Here is a 14346-nt window from a genome sequence, read left to right on the forward strand (position 1 = left end):
TTCCTTACACCACAATGGATGTGATTTGTGTGGACTGTGACATTCGCTCTGTCAATCACGTGTGCTTCCTTTCCCTACACCACAATGGATGTGATTTGTGTGGACTGTGACAGTCCCTCTGTCTATCACGTGTGCTTCCTTTCCTTACACCACAATGGATGTGATTTGTGTGGACTGTGACAGTCCCTCTGTCTATCACGTGTGCTTCCTTTCCTTACACCACAATGGATGTGATTTGTGTGGACTGTGACAGTCGCTCTGTCTATCACGTTTGCTTCCTTTCCTTACACCACAATGGATGTGATTTGTGTGGACTGTGGTATTCGCTCTGTCTATCACGTGTGCTTCCTTTCCTTACACCACAATGGATGTGATTTGTGTGGACTGTGACATTCGCTCTGTCTATCACGTGTGCTTCCTTTCCCTACACCACAATGGATGCTATTTGTGTGGACTGTGACAATCGCTCTATCACGTGTGCTTCCTTTCCTTACACCACAATGGATGTGATTTGTGTGGACTGTGACATTCGCTCTATCAAGTGTGCTTCCTTTCCCTACACCACAATGGATGTGATTTGTGTGGACAGTGACATTCGCTCTGTCTATTACGTGTGCTTCCTTTCCCTACACCACAATGGATGTGATTTGTGTGGACTGTGACATTCGCTCTGTCTATCACGTGTGCTTCCTTTCCCTACACCACAATGGATGTGATTTGTGTGGACTGTGACATTCGCTCTGTCTATCACGAGTGCTTCCTTTCCCTACACCACAATGGATGTGATTTGTGTGGACTGTGACATTCGCTCTGTCTATCACGTGTGCTTCCTTTCCCTACACCACAATGGATGTGAATTGTGTGGACTGTGACATTTGCTCTGTCTATCACGTGTGCTTCCTTTCCTTACACCACAATGAATGTGATTTGTGTGGACTGTGAAATTTGCTCTATCACGTGTGCTTCCTTTCCCTACACCACAATGGATGTGATTTGTGTGGACGGTGACATTCACTCTGTCTATCACGTGTGCTTCCTTTCCCTACACCACAATGGATGTGATTTGTGTGGACTGTGACAGTCGCTATGTCTATCACGTGTGCTTCCTTTCCTTACACCAGAATGGATGTGATTTGTGTGGACTGTGGAATTCGCACTGTCTATCACGTGTGCTTCCTTTCCCTACACCACAATGGATGTGATTTGTGTGGACTGTGACAGTCGCTCTGTCTATCACGTGTGCTTCCTTTCCTTACACCACAATGGATGTGATTTGTGTGGACTGTGACAGTCCCTCTGTCTATCACGTGTGCTTCCTTTCCTTACAGCACAATGGATGTGATTTGTGTGGACTGTGACAGTCGCTCTGTCTATCACGTGTGCTTCCTTTCCTTACACCACAATGGATGTGAATTGTGTGGACTGTGACATTCGCTCTGTCTATCACGTGTATTCCTTTCCCTACACCACAATGGATGTGATTTGTGTTGACTGACATTCGCTCTGTCTATTACGTGTGCTTCCTTTCCTTACACCACAATGGATGTGATTTGTGTGGACTGTGACAGTCGCTCTGTCTATCACGTGTATTCCTTTCCCTACACCACAATGGATGTGATTTGTGTGGACTGTGACATTCGCTCTGTCACGTGTATTCCATTCCCTACACCACAATGGATGTGATTTGTGTGGACTGTGACATTCGCTCTGTCTATCACGTGTGCTTCCTTTCCTTACACCACAATGGATGTGATTTGTGTGGACTGTGACAGTCGCTCTGTCTATCACGTGTATTCCTTTCCCTACACCACAATGGATGTGATTTGTGTGGACTGTGACATTCGCTCTGTCTATCACGTGTGCTTCCTTTCCTTACACCACAATGGATGTGATTTGTGTGGACTGTGACATTCGCTCTGTCTATCACGTGTGCTTCCTTTCCTTACACCACAATTGATGTGATTTGTGTGGACTGTGGTATTCGCTCTGTCTATCACGTGTGCTTCCTTTCCTTACACCACAATGGATGTGATTTGTGTGGACTGTGACATTCGCTCTGTCAATCACGTGTGCTTCCTTTCCCTACACCACAATGGATGTGATTTGTGTGGACTGTGACAGTCCCTCTGTCTATCACGTGTGCTTCCTTTCCTTACACCACAATGGATGTGATTTGTGTGGACTGTGACAGTCCCTCTGTCTATCACGTGTGCTTCCTTTCCTTACACCACAATGGATGTGATTTGTGTGGACTGTGACAGTCGCTCTGTCTATCACGTTTGCTTCCTTTCCTTACACCACAATGGATGTGATTTGTGTGGACTGTGGTATTCGCTCTGTCTATCACGTGTGCTTCCTTTCCTTACACCACAATGGATGTGATTTGTGTGGACTGTGACATTCGCTCTGTCTATCACGTGTGCTTCCTTTCCCTACACCACAATGGATGCTATTTGTGTGGACTGTGACAATCGCTCTATCACGTGTGCTTCCTTTCCTTACACCACAATGGATGTGATTTGTGTGGACTGTGACATTCGCTCTATCAAGTGTGCTTCCTTTCCCTACACCACAATGGATGTGATTTGTGTGGACTGTGACATTCGCTCTGTCTATTACGTGTGCTTCCTTTCCCTACACCACAATGGATGTGATTAGTGTGGACTGTGACATTCGCTCTGTCTATCACGTGTGCTTCCTTTCCCTACACCACAATGGATGTGATTTGTGTGGACTGTGACATTCGCTCTGTCTATCACGAGTGCTTCCTTTCCCTACACCACAATGGATGTGATTTGTGTGGACTGTGACATTCGCTCTGTCTATCACGTGTGCTTCTTTTCCCTACACCACAATGGATGTGAATTGTGTGGACTGTGACATTTGCTCTGTCTATCACGTGTGCTTCCTTTCCTTACACCACAATGAATGTGATTTGTGTGGACTGTGAAAATTGCTCTATCACGTGTGCTTCCTTTCCCTACACCACAATGGATGTGATTTGTGTGGACGGTGACATTCACTCTGTCTATCACGTGTGCTTCCTTTCCCTACACCACAATGGATGTGATTTGTGTGGACTGTGACAGTCGCTATGTCTATCACGTGTGCTTCCTTTCCTTACACCACAATGGATGTGATTTGTGTGGACTGTGGAATTCGCACTGTCTATCACGTGTGCTTCCTTTCCCTACACCACAATGGATGTGATTTGTGTGGACTGTGACAGTCGCTCTGTCTATCACGTGTGCTTCCTTTCCTTACACCACAATGGATGTGATTTGTGTGGACTGTGACAGTCCCTCTGTCTATCACGTGTGCTTCCTTTCCTTACAGCACAATGGATGTGATTTGTGTGGACTGTGACAGTCGCTCTGTCTATCACGTGTGCTTCCTTTCCTTACACCACAATGGATGTGAATTGTGTGGACTGTGACATTCGCTCTGTCTATCACGTGTATTCCTTTCCCTACACCACAATGGATGTGATTTGTGTTGACTGACATTCGCTCTGTCTATTACGTGTGCTTCCTTTCCCTACACCACAATGGATGTGATTTGTGTGGACTGTGACATTCGCTCTGACACGTGTATTCCATTCCCTACACCACAATGGATGTGATTTGTGTGGACTGTGACATTCGCTCTGTCTATCACGTGTGCTTCCTTTCCTTACACCACAATGGATGTGACTTATGTGGACTGTGACATTCGCACTATCACGTGTGCTTCCTCTCCCTACATCACAATGGATGTGATTTGTGTGGACTGTGACATTCGCTCTGTCTAATGTGCTTCCTTTCCTTACACCACAATGGATGTGATTTGTGTGGACTGTGACATTCGCTCTATCAAGTGTGCTTCCTTTCCCTACACCACAATGGATGTGATTTGTGTGGACTGTGACATTCGCTCTGTCTATCACGTGTGCTTCCTTTCCCTACACCACAATGGATGTGATTTGTGTGGACTGTGACATTCGCTCTGTCTATCACGTGTGCTTCCTTTCCCTACACCACAATGGATGTGATTTGTGTGGACTGTGACAGTCCCTCTGTCTATCACGTGTGCTTCCTTTCCTTACACCACAATGGATGAGATTTGTGTGGACTGTGACAGTCCCTCTGTCTATCACGTGTGCTTCCTTTCCTTACACCACAATGGATGTGATTTGTGTGGACTGTGACAGTCGCTCTGTCTATCACGTTTGCTTCATTTCCTTACACCACAATGGATGTGATTTGTGTGGACTGTGGTATTCGCTCTGTCTATCACGTGTGCTTCCTTTCCCTACACCACAATGGATGTGATTTGTGTGGACTGTGACAGTCCCTCTGTCTATCACGTGTGCTTCCTTTCCTTACACCACAATGGATGTGATTTGTGTGGACTGTGACAGTCGCTCTGTCTATCACTTTTGCTTCCTTTCCTTACACCACAATGGATGTGATTTGTGTGGACTGTGGTATTCGCTCTGTCTATCACGTGTGCTTCCTTTCCTTACACCACAATGGATGTGATTTGTGTGGACTGTGACATTCGCTCTGTCAATCACGTGTGCTTCCTTTCCCTACACCACAATGGATGTGATTTGTGTGGACTGTGACAGTCCCTCTGTCTATCACGTGTGCTTCCTTTCCTTACACCACAATGGATGTGATTTGTGTGGACTGTGACAGTCCCTCTGTCTATCACGTGTGCTTCCTTTCCTTACACCACAATGGATGTGATTTGTGTGGACTGTGACAGTCGCTCTGTCTATCACGTTTGCTTCCTTTCCTTACACCACAATGGATGTGATTTGTGTGGACTGTGGTATTCGCTCTGTCTATCACGTGTGCTTCCTTTCCTTACACCACAATGGATGTGATTTGTGTGGACTGTGACATTCGCTCTGTCTATCACGTGTGCTTCCTTTCCCTACACCACAATGGATGCTATTTGTGTGGACTGTGACAATCGCTCTATCACGTGTGCTTCCTTTCCTTACACCACAATGGATGTGATTTGTGTGGACTGTGACATTCGCTCTATCAAGTGTGCTTCCTTTCCCTACACCACAATGGATGTGATTTGTGTGGACAGTGACATTCGCTCTGTCTATTACGTGTGCTTCCTTTCCCTACACCACAATGGATGTGATTTGTGTGGACTGTGACATTCGCTCTGTCTATCACGTGTGCTTCCTTTCCCTACACCACAATGGATGTGATTTGTGTGGACTGTGACATTCGCTCTGTCTATCACGAGTGCTTCCTTTCCCTACACCACAATGGATGTGATTTGTGTGGACTGTGACATTCGCTCTGTCTATCACGTGTGCTTCCTTTCCCTACACCACAATGGATGTGAATTGTGTGGACTGTGACATTTGCTCTGTCTATCACGTGTGCTTCCTTTCCTTACACCACAATGAATGTGATTTGTGTGGACTGTGAAATTTGCTCTATCACGTGTGCTTCCTTTCCCTACACCACAATGGATGTGATTTGTGTGGACGGTGACATTCACTCTGTCTATCACGTGTGCTTCCTTTCCCTACACCACAATGGATGTGATTTGTGTGGACTGTGACAGTCGCTATGTCTATCACGTGTGCTTCCTTTCCTTACACCAGAATGGATGTGATTTGTGTGGACTGTGGAATTCGCACTGTCTATCACGTGTGCTTCCTTTCCCTACACCACAATGGATGTGATTTGTGTGGACTGTGACAGTCGCTCTGTCTATCACGTGTGCTTCCTTTCCTTACACCACAATGGATGTGATTTGTGTGGACTGTGACAGTCCCTCTGTCTATCACGTGTGCTTCCTTTCCTTACAGCACAATGGATGTGATTTGTGTGGACTGTGACAGTCGCTCTGTCTATCACGTGTGCTTCCTTTCCTTACACCACAATGGATGTGAATTGTGTGGACTGTGACATTCGCTCTGTCTATCACGTGTATTCCTTTCCCTACACCACAATGGATGTGATTTGTGTTGACTGACATTCGCTCTGTCTATTACGTGTGCTTCCTTTCCTTACACCACAATGGATGTGATTTGTGTGGACTGTGACAGTCGCTCTGTCTATCACGTGTATTCCTTTCCCTACACCACAATGGATGTGATTTGTGTGGACTGTGACATTCGCTCTGTCACGTGTATTCCATTCCCTACACCACAATGGATGTGATTTGTGTGGACTGTGACATTCGCTCTGTCTATCACGTGTGCTTCCTTTCCTTACACCACAATGGATGTGATTTGTGTGGACTGTGACAGTCGCTCTGTCTATCACGTGTATTCCTTTCCCTACACCACAATGGATGTGATTTGTGTGGACTGTGACATTCGCTCTGTCTATCACGTGTGCTTCCTTTCCTTACACCACAATTGATGTGATTTGTGTGGACTGTGGTATTCGCTCTGTCTATCACGTGTGCTTCCTTTCCTTACACCACAATGGATGTGATTTGTGTGGACTGTGACATTCGCTCTGTCAATCACGTGTGCTTCCTTTCCCTACACCACAATGGATGTGATTTGTGTGGACTGTGACAGTCCCTCTGTCTATCACGTGTGCTTCCTTTCCTTACACCACAATGGATGTGATTTGTGTGGACTGTGACAGTCCCTCTGTCTATCACGTGTGCTTCCTTTCCTTACACCACAATGGATGTGATTTGTGTGGACTGTGACAGTCGCTCTGTCTATCACGTTTGCTTCCTTTCCTTACACCACAATGGATGTGATTTGTGTGGACTGTGGTATTCGCTCTGTCTATCACGTGTGCTTCCTTTCCTTACACCACAATGGATGTGATTTGTGTGGACTGTGACATTCGCTCTGTCTATCACGTGTGCTTCCTTTCCCTACACCACAATGGATGCTATTTGTGTGGACTGTGACAATCGCTCTATCACGTGTGCTTCCTTTCCTTACACCACAATGGATGTGATTTGTGTGGACTGTGACATTCGCTCTATCAAGTGTGCTTCCTTTCCCTACACCACAATGGATGTGATTTGTGTGGACTGTGACATTCGCTCTGTCTATTACGTGTGCTTCCTTTCCCTACACCACAATGGATGTGATTAGTGTGGACTGTGACATTCGCTCTGTCTATCACGTGTGCTTCCTTTCCCTACACCACAATGGATGTGATTTGTGTGGACTGTGACATTCGCTCTGTCTATCACGAGTGCTTCCTTTCCCTACACCACAATGGATGTGATTTGTGTGGACTGTGACATTCGCTCTGTCTATCACGTGTGCTTCTTTTCCCTACACCACAATGGATGTGAATTGTGTGGACTGTGACATTTGCTCTGTCTATCACGTGTGCTTCCTTTCCTTACACCACAATGAATGTGATTTGTGTGGACTGTGAAAATTGCTCTATCACGTGTGCTTCCTTTCCCTACACCACAATGGATGTGATTTGTGTGGACGGTGACATTCACTCTGTCTATCACGTGTGCTTCCTTTCCCTACACCACAATGGATGTGATTTGTGTGGACTGTGACAGTCGCTATGTCTATCACGTGTGCTTCCTTTCCTTACACCACAATGGATGTGATTTGTGTGGACTGTGGAATTCGCACTGTCTATCACGTGTGCTTCCTTTCCCTACACCACAATGGATGTGATTTGTGTGGACTGTGACAGTCGCTCTGTCTATCACGTGTGCTTCCTTTCCTTACACCACAATGGATGTGATTTGTGTGGACTGTGACAGTCCCTCTGTCTATCACGTGTGCTTCCTTTCCTTACAGCACAATGGATGTGATTTGTGTGGACTGTGACAGTCGCTCTGTCTATCACGTGTGCTTCCTTTCCTTACACCACAATGGATGTGAATTGTGTGGACTGTGACATTCGCTCTGTCTATCACGTGTATTCCTTTCCCTACACCACAATGGATGTGATTTGTGTTGACTGACATTCGCTCTGTCTATTACGTGTGCTTCCTTTCCCTACACCACAATGGATGTGATTTGTGTGGACTGTGACATTCGCTCTGTCACGTGTATTCCATTCCCTACACCACAATGGATGTGATTTGTGTGGACTGTGACATTCGCTCTGTCTATCACGTGTGCTTCCTTTCCTTACACCACAATGGATGTGACTTATGTGGACTGTGACATTCGCACTATCACGTGTGCTTCCTCTCCCTACATCACAATGGATGTGATTTGTGTGGACTGTGACATTCGCTCTGTCTATCACGTGTGCTTCCTTTCCCTACACCACAATGGATGTGATTTGTGTGGACTGTGACAGTCGCTCTGTCTATCACGTTTGCTTCCTTTTCTTACCCCACAATGGATGTGATTTGTGTGGACTGTGGTATTCGCTCTGTCTATCACGTGTGCTTCCTTTCCTTACACCACAATGGATGTGATTTGTGTGGACTGTGACATTCGCTCTGTCTATCACGTGTGCTTCCTTTCCCTACACCACAATGGATGCTATTTGTGTGGACTGTGACAATCGCTCTATCACATGTGCTTCCTTTCCTTACACCACAATGGATGTGATTTGTGTGGACTGTGACATTCGCTCTATAAAGTGTGCTTCCTTTCCCTACACCACAATGGATGTGATTTGTGTGGACTGTGACATTCGCTCTGTCTATTACGTGTGCTTCCTTTCCCTACACCACAATGGATGTGATTTGTGTGGACTGTGACATTCGCTCTGTCTATCACGTGTGCTTCCTTTCCCTACACCACAATGGATGTGATTTGTGTGGACTGTGACAGTCCCTCTGTCTATCACGTGTGCTTCCTTTCCTTACACCACAATGGATGAGATTTGTGTGGACTGTGACAGTCCCTCTGTCTATCACGTGTGCTTCCTTTCCTTACACCACAATGGATGTGATTTGTGTGGACTGTGACAGTCGCTCTGTCTATCACGTTTGCTTCCTTTCCTTACACCACAATGGATGTGATTTGTGTGGACTGTGGTATTCGCTCTGTCTATCACGTGTGCTTCCTTTCCCTACACCACAATGGATGTGATTTGTGTGGACTGTGACAGTCCCTCTGTCTATCACGTGTGCTTCCTTTCCTTACACCACAATGGATGTGATTTGTGTGGACTGTGACAGTCGCTCTGTCTATCACGTTTGCTTCCTTTCCTTACACCACAATGGATGTGATTTGTGTGGACTGTGGTATTCGCTCTGTCTATCACGTGTGCTTCCTTTCCTTACACCACAATGGATGTGATTTGTGTGGACTGTGACATTCGCTCTGTCAATCACGTGTGCTTCCTTTCCCTACACCACAATGGATGTGATTTGTGTGGACTGTGACAGTCCCTCTGTCTATCACGTGTGCTTCCTTTCCCTACACCACAATGGATGTGATTTGTGTGGACTGTGACAGTCCCTCTGTCTATCACGTGTGCTTTCTTTCCTTACACCACAATGGATGTGATTTGTGTGGACTGTGACAGTCGCTCTGTCTATCACGTTTGCTTCCTTTCCTTACACCACAATGGATGTGATTTGTGTGGACTGTGGTATTCGCTCTGTCTATCACGTGTGCTTCCTTTCCTTACACCACAATGGATGTGATTTGTGTGGACTGAGACATTCGCTCTGTCTATCACGTGTGCTTCCTTTCCCTACACCACAATGGATGCTATTTGTGTGGACTGTGACAATCGTTCTATCACGTGTGCTTCCTTTCCTTACACCACAATGGATGTGATTTGTGTGGACTGTGACATTCGCTCTGTCTATCACGAGTGCTTCCTTTCCCTACACCACAATGGATGTGATTTGTGTGGACTGTGACATTCGCTCTGTCTATCACGTGTGCTTCTTTTCCCTACACCACAATGGATGTGAATTGTGTGGACTGTGACATTTGCTCTGTCTATCACGTGTGCTTCCTTTCCTTACACCACAATGAATGTGATTTGTGTGGACTGTGAAAATTGCTCTATCACGTGTGCTTCCTTTCCCTACACCACAATGGATGTGATTTGTGTGGACGGTGACATTCACTCTGTCTATCACGTGTGCTTCCTTTCCCTACACCACAATGGATGTGATTTGTGTGGACTGTGACAGTCGCTATGTCTATCACGTGTGCTTCCTTTCCTTACACCACAATGGATGTGATTTGTGTGGACTGTGGAATTCGCACTGTCTATCACGTGTGCTTCCTTTCCCTACACCACAATGGATGTGATTTGTGTGGACTGTGACAGTCGCTCTGTCTATCACGTGTGCTTCCTTTCCTTACACCACAATGGATGTGATTTGTGTGGACTGTGACAGTCCCTCTGTCTATCACGTGTGCTTCCTTTCCTTACAGCACAATGGATGTGATTTGTGTGGACTGTGACAGTCGCTCTGTCTATCACGTGTGCTTCCTTTCCTTACACCACAATGGATGTGAATTGTGTGGACTGTGACATTCGCTCTGTCTATCACGTGTATTCCTTTCCCTACACCACAATGGATGTGATTTGTGTTGACTGACATTCGCTCTGTCTATTACGTGTGCTTCCTTTCCCTACACCACAATGGATGTGATTTGTGTGGACTGTGACATTCGCTCTGTCACGTGTATTCCATTCCCTACACCACAATGGATGTGATTTGTGTGGACTGTGACATTCGCTCTGTCTATCACGTGTGCTTCCTTTCCTTACACCACAATGGATGTGACTTATGTGGACTGTGACATTCGCACTATCACGTGTGCTTCCTCTCCCTACATCACAATGGATGTGATTTGTGTGGACTGTGACATTCGCTCTGTCTATCACGTGTGCTTCCTTTCCCTACACCACAATGGATGTGATTTGTGTGGACTGTGACAGTCGCTCTGTCTATCACGTTTGCTTCCTTTTCTTACCCCACAATGGATGTGATTTGTGTGGACTGTGGTATTCGCTCTGTCTATCACGTGTGCTTCCTTTCCTTACACCACAATGGATGTGATTTGTGTGGACTGTGACATTCGCTCTGTCTATCACGTGTGCTTCCTTTCCCTACACCACAATGGATGCTATTTGTGTGGACTGTGACAATCGCTCTATCACATGTGCTTCCTTTCCTTACACCACAATGGATGTGATTTGTGTGGACTGTGACATTCGCTCTATAAAGTGTGCTTCCTTTCCCTACACCACAATGGATGTGATTTGTGTGGACTGTGACATTCGCTCTGTCTATTACGTGTGCTTCCTTTCCCTACACCACAATGGATGTGATTTGTGTGGACTGTGACATTCGCTCTGTCTATCACGTGTGCTTCCTTTCCCTACACCACAATGGATGTGATTTGTGTGGACTGTGACAGTCCCTCTGTCTATCACGTGTGCTTCCTTTCCTTACACCACAATGGATGAGATTTGTGTGGACTGTGACAGTCCCTCTGTCTATCACGTGTGCTTCCTTTCCTTACACCACAATGGATGTGATTTGTGTGGACTGTGACAGTCGCTCTGTCTATCACGTTTGCTTCCTTTCCTTACACCACAATGGATGTGATTTGTGTGGACTGTGGTATTCGCTCTGTCTATCACGTGTGCTTCCTTTCCCTACACCACAATGGATGTGATTTGTGTGGACTGTGACAGTCCCTCTGTCTATCACGTGTGCTTCCTTTCCTTACACCACAATGGATGTGATTTGTGTGGACTGTGACAGTCGCTCTGTCTATCACGTTTGCTTCCTTTCCTTACACCACAATGGATGTGATTTGTGTGGACTGTGGTATTCGCTCTGTCTATCACGTGTGCTTCCTTTCCTTACACCACAATGGATGTGATTTGTGTGGACTGTGACATTCGCTCTGTCAATCACGTGTGCTTCCTTTCCCTACACCACAATGGATGTGATTTGTGTGGACTGTGACAGTCCCTCTGTCTATCACGTGTGCTTCCTTTCCCTACACCACAATGGATGTGATTTGTGTGGACTGTGACAGTCCCTCTGTCTATCACGTGTGCTTTCTTTCCTTACACCACAATGGATGTGATTTGTGTGGACTGTGACAGTCGCTCTGTCTATCACGTTTGCTTCCTTTCCTTACACCACAATGGATGTGATTTGTGTGGACTGTGGTATTCGCTCTGTCTATCACGTGTGCTTCCTTTCCTTACACCACAATGGATGTGATTTGTGTGGACTGAGACATTCGCTCTGTCTATCACGTGTGCTTCCTTTCCCTACACCACAATGGATGCTATTTGTGTGGACTGTGACAATCGTTCTATCACGTGTGCTTCCTTTCCTTACACCACAATGGATGTGATTTGTGTGGACTGTGACATTCGCTCTATCAAGTGTGCTTCCTTTCCCTACACCACAATGGATGTGATTTGTGTGGACAGTGACATTCGCTCTGTCTATTACGTGTGCTTCCTTTCCCTACACCACAATGGATGTGATTTGTGTGGACTGTGACATTCGCTCTGTCTATCACGTGTGCTTCCTTTCCCTACACCACGTTGGATGTGATTTGTGTGGACTGTGACATTCGCTCTGTCTATCACGTGTGCTTCCTTTCCTTACACCACAATGGATGTGATTTGTGTGGACTGTGACAGTCGCTCTGTCTATCACGTGTATTCCTTTCCCTACACCACAATGGATGTGATTTGTGTGGACTGTGACATTCGCTCTGTCTATCACGTGTGCTTCCTTTCCTTACACCACAATGGATGTGATTTGTGTGGACTGTGACATTCGCTCTGTCTATCACGTGTGCTTCCTTTCCTTACACCACAATGGATGTGACTTATGTGGACTGTGACATTCGCACTATCACGTGTGCTTCCTCTCCCTACATCACAATGGATGTGATTTGTATGGACTGTGACATTCGCTCTGTCTATCACGTGTGCTTCCTTTCCCTACACCACAATGGATGTGATTTGTGTGGACTGTGACATTCGCTCTGTCTATCACGTGTGCTTCCTTTCCCTACACCACAATGGATGTGATTTGTGTGAACTGTGACAGTCGCTCTGTCTATCACGTGTGCTTCCTTTCCCTACACCACAATGGATGTGATTTGTGTGGACTGTGACAGTCGCTCTGTCTATCACGTGTGCTTCCTTTCCTTACACCACAATGGATGTGACTTATGTGGACTGTGACATTCGCACTATCACGTGTGCTTCCTCTCCCTACATCACAATGGATGTGATTTGTGTGGACTGTGACATTCGCTCTGTCTATTACGTGTGCTTCCTTTCCCTACACCACAATGGATGTGATTTGTGTGGACTGTGACAGTCGCTCTGTCTATCACGTGTGCTTCCTTTCCCTACACCACAATGGATGTGATTTGTGAGGACTGTGACAGTCGCTGTCTATCACGTGTGCTTCCTTTCCTTACACCACAATGGATGTGATTTGTGTGGACTGTGACAGTCGCTCTGTCTATCACGTGTGCTTCCTTTCCTTACACCACAATAGATGTGATTTGTGTGGACTGTGACAGTCGCTCTGTCTATCACGTGTGCTTCCTTTCCTTACACCACAATGAATGTGATTTGTGTGGACTGTGGTATTCGCTCTGTCTATCACGTGTGCTTCCTTTCCCTACACCACAATGGATGTGATTTGTGTGGACTGTGACATTCACTCTGTCTATCATGTGTGCTTCCTTTCATTACACCACAATGGATGTGATTTGTGTGGACTGTGACATTCACTCTGTCTATCACGTGTGCTTCCTTTCCTTACACCACAATGGATGTGATTTGTGTGGACTGTGACAGTCGCTCTGTCTATCACGTGTATTCCTTTCCCTACACCACAATGGATGTGATTTGTGTGGACTGTGACATTCGCTCTGTCTATCACGTGTGCTTCCTTTCCTTACACCACAATGGATGTGATTTGTGTGGACTGTGACAGTCGCTCTGTCTATCACGTGTATTCCTTTCCCTACACCACAATGGATGTGATTTGTGTGGACTGTGACATTCGCTCTGTCTATCACGTGTATTCCTTTCCCTACACCACAATGGATGTGATTTGTGTGGACTGTGACATTCGCTCTGTCTATCACGTGTGCTTCCTTTCCTTACACCACAATGGATGTGATTTGTGTGGACTGTGACAGTCGCTCTGTCTATCACGTGTGCTTCCTTTCCTTACACCACAATGGATGTGAATTGTGTGGACTGTGACATTCGCTCTGTCTATCACGTGTATTCCTTTCCCTACACCACAATGGATGTGATTTGTGTTGACTGACATTCGCTCTGTCTATTACGTGTGCTTCCTTTCCTTACACCACAATGGATGTGATTTGTGTGGACTGTGACAGTCGCTCTGTCTATCACGTGTATTCCTTTCCCTACACCACAATGG

At 46.1% G+C, this 14346-nt stretch overlaps 1 protein-coding gene across 1 annotated transcript in view; it reads right to left on the reverse strand.

Moving 5' to 3' along the window:
- LOC148439591 (terminal uridylyltransferase 4-like) overlaps positions 1-14346 on the reverse strand; it is a gene marked incomplete at its 3' end in the record, with an annotated part of 394965 nt that overhangs the window by 290380 nt on the left and 90239 nt on the right. The gene's annotated exons all lie outside the window — the stretch shown is intronic.

The sequence above is a fragment of the Taudactylus pleione genome, unplaced genomic scaffold, assembly GCF_031769625.1.
Source record: "Taudactylus pleione unplaced genomic scaffold, aTauple2 ptg001678l, whole genome shotgun sequence".
NCBI lineage: Eukaryota > Metazoa > Chordata > Amphibia > Anura > Myobatrachidae > Taudactylus > Taudactylus pleione.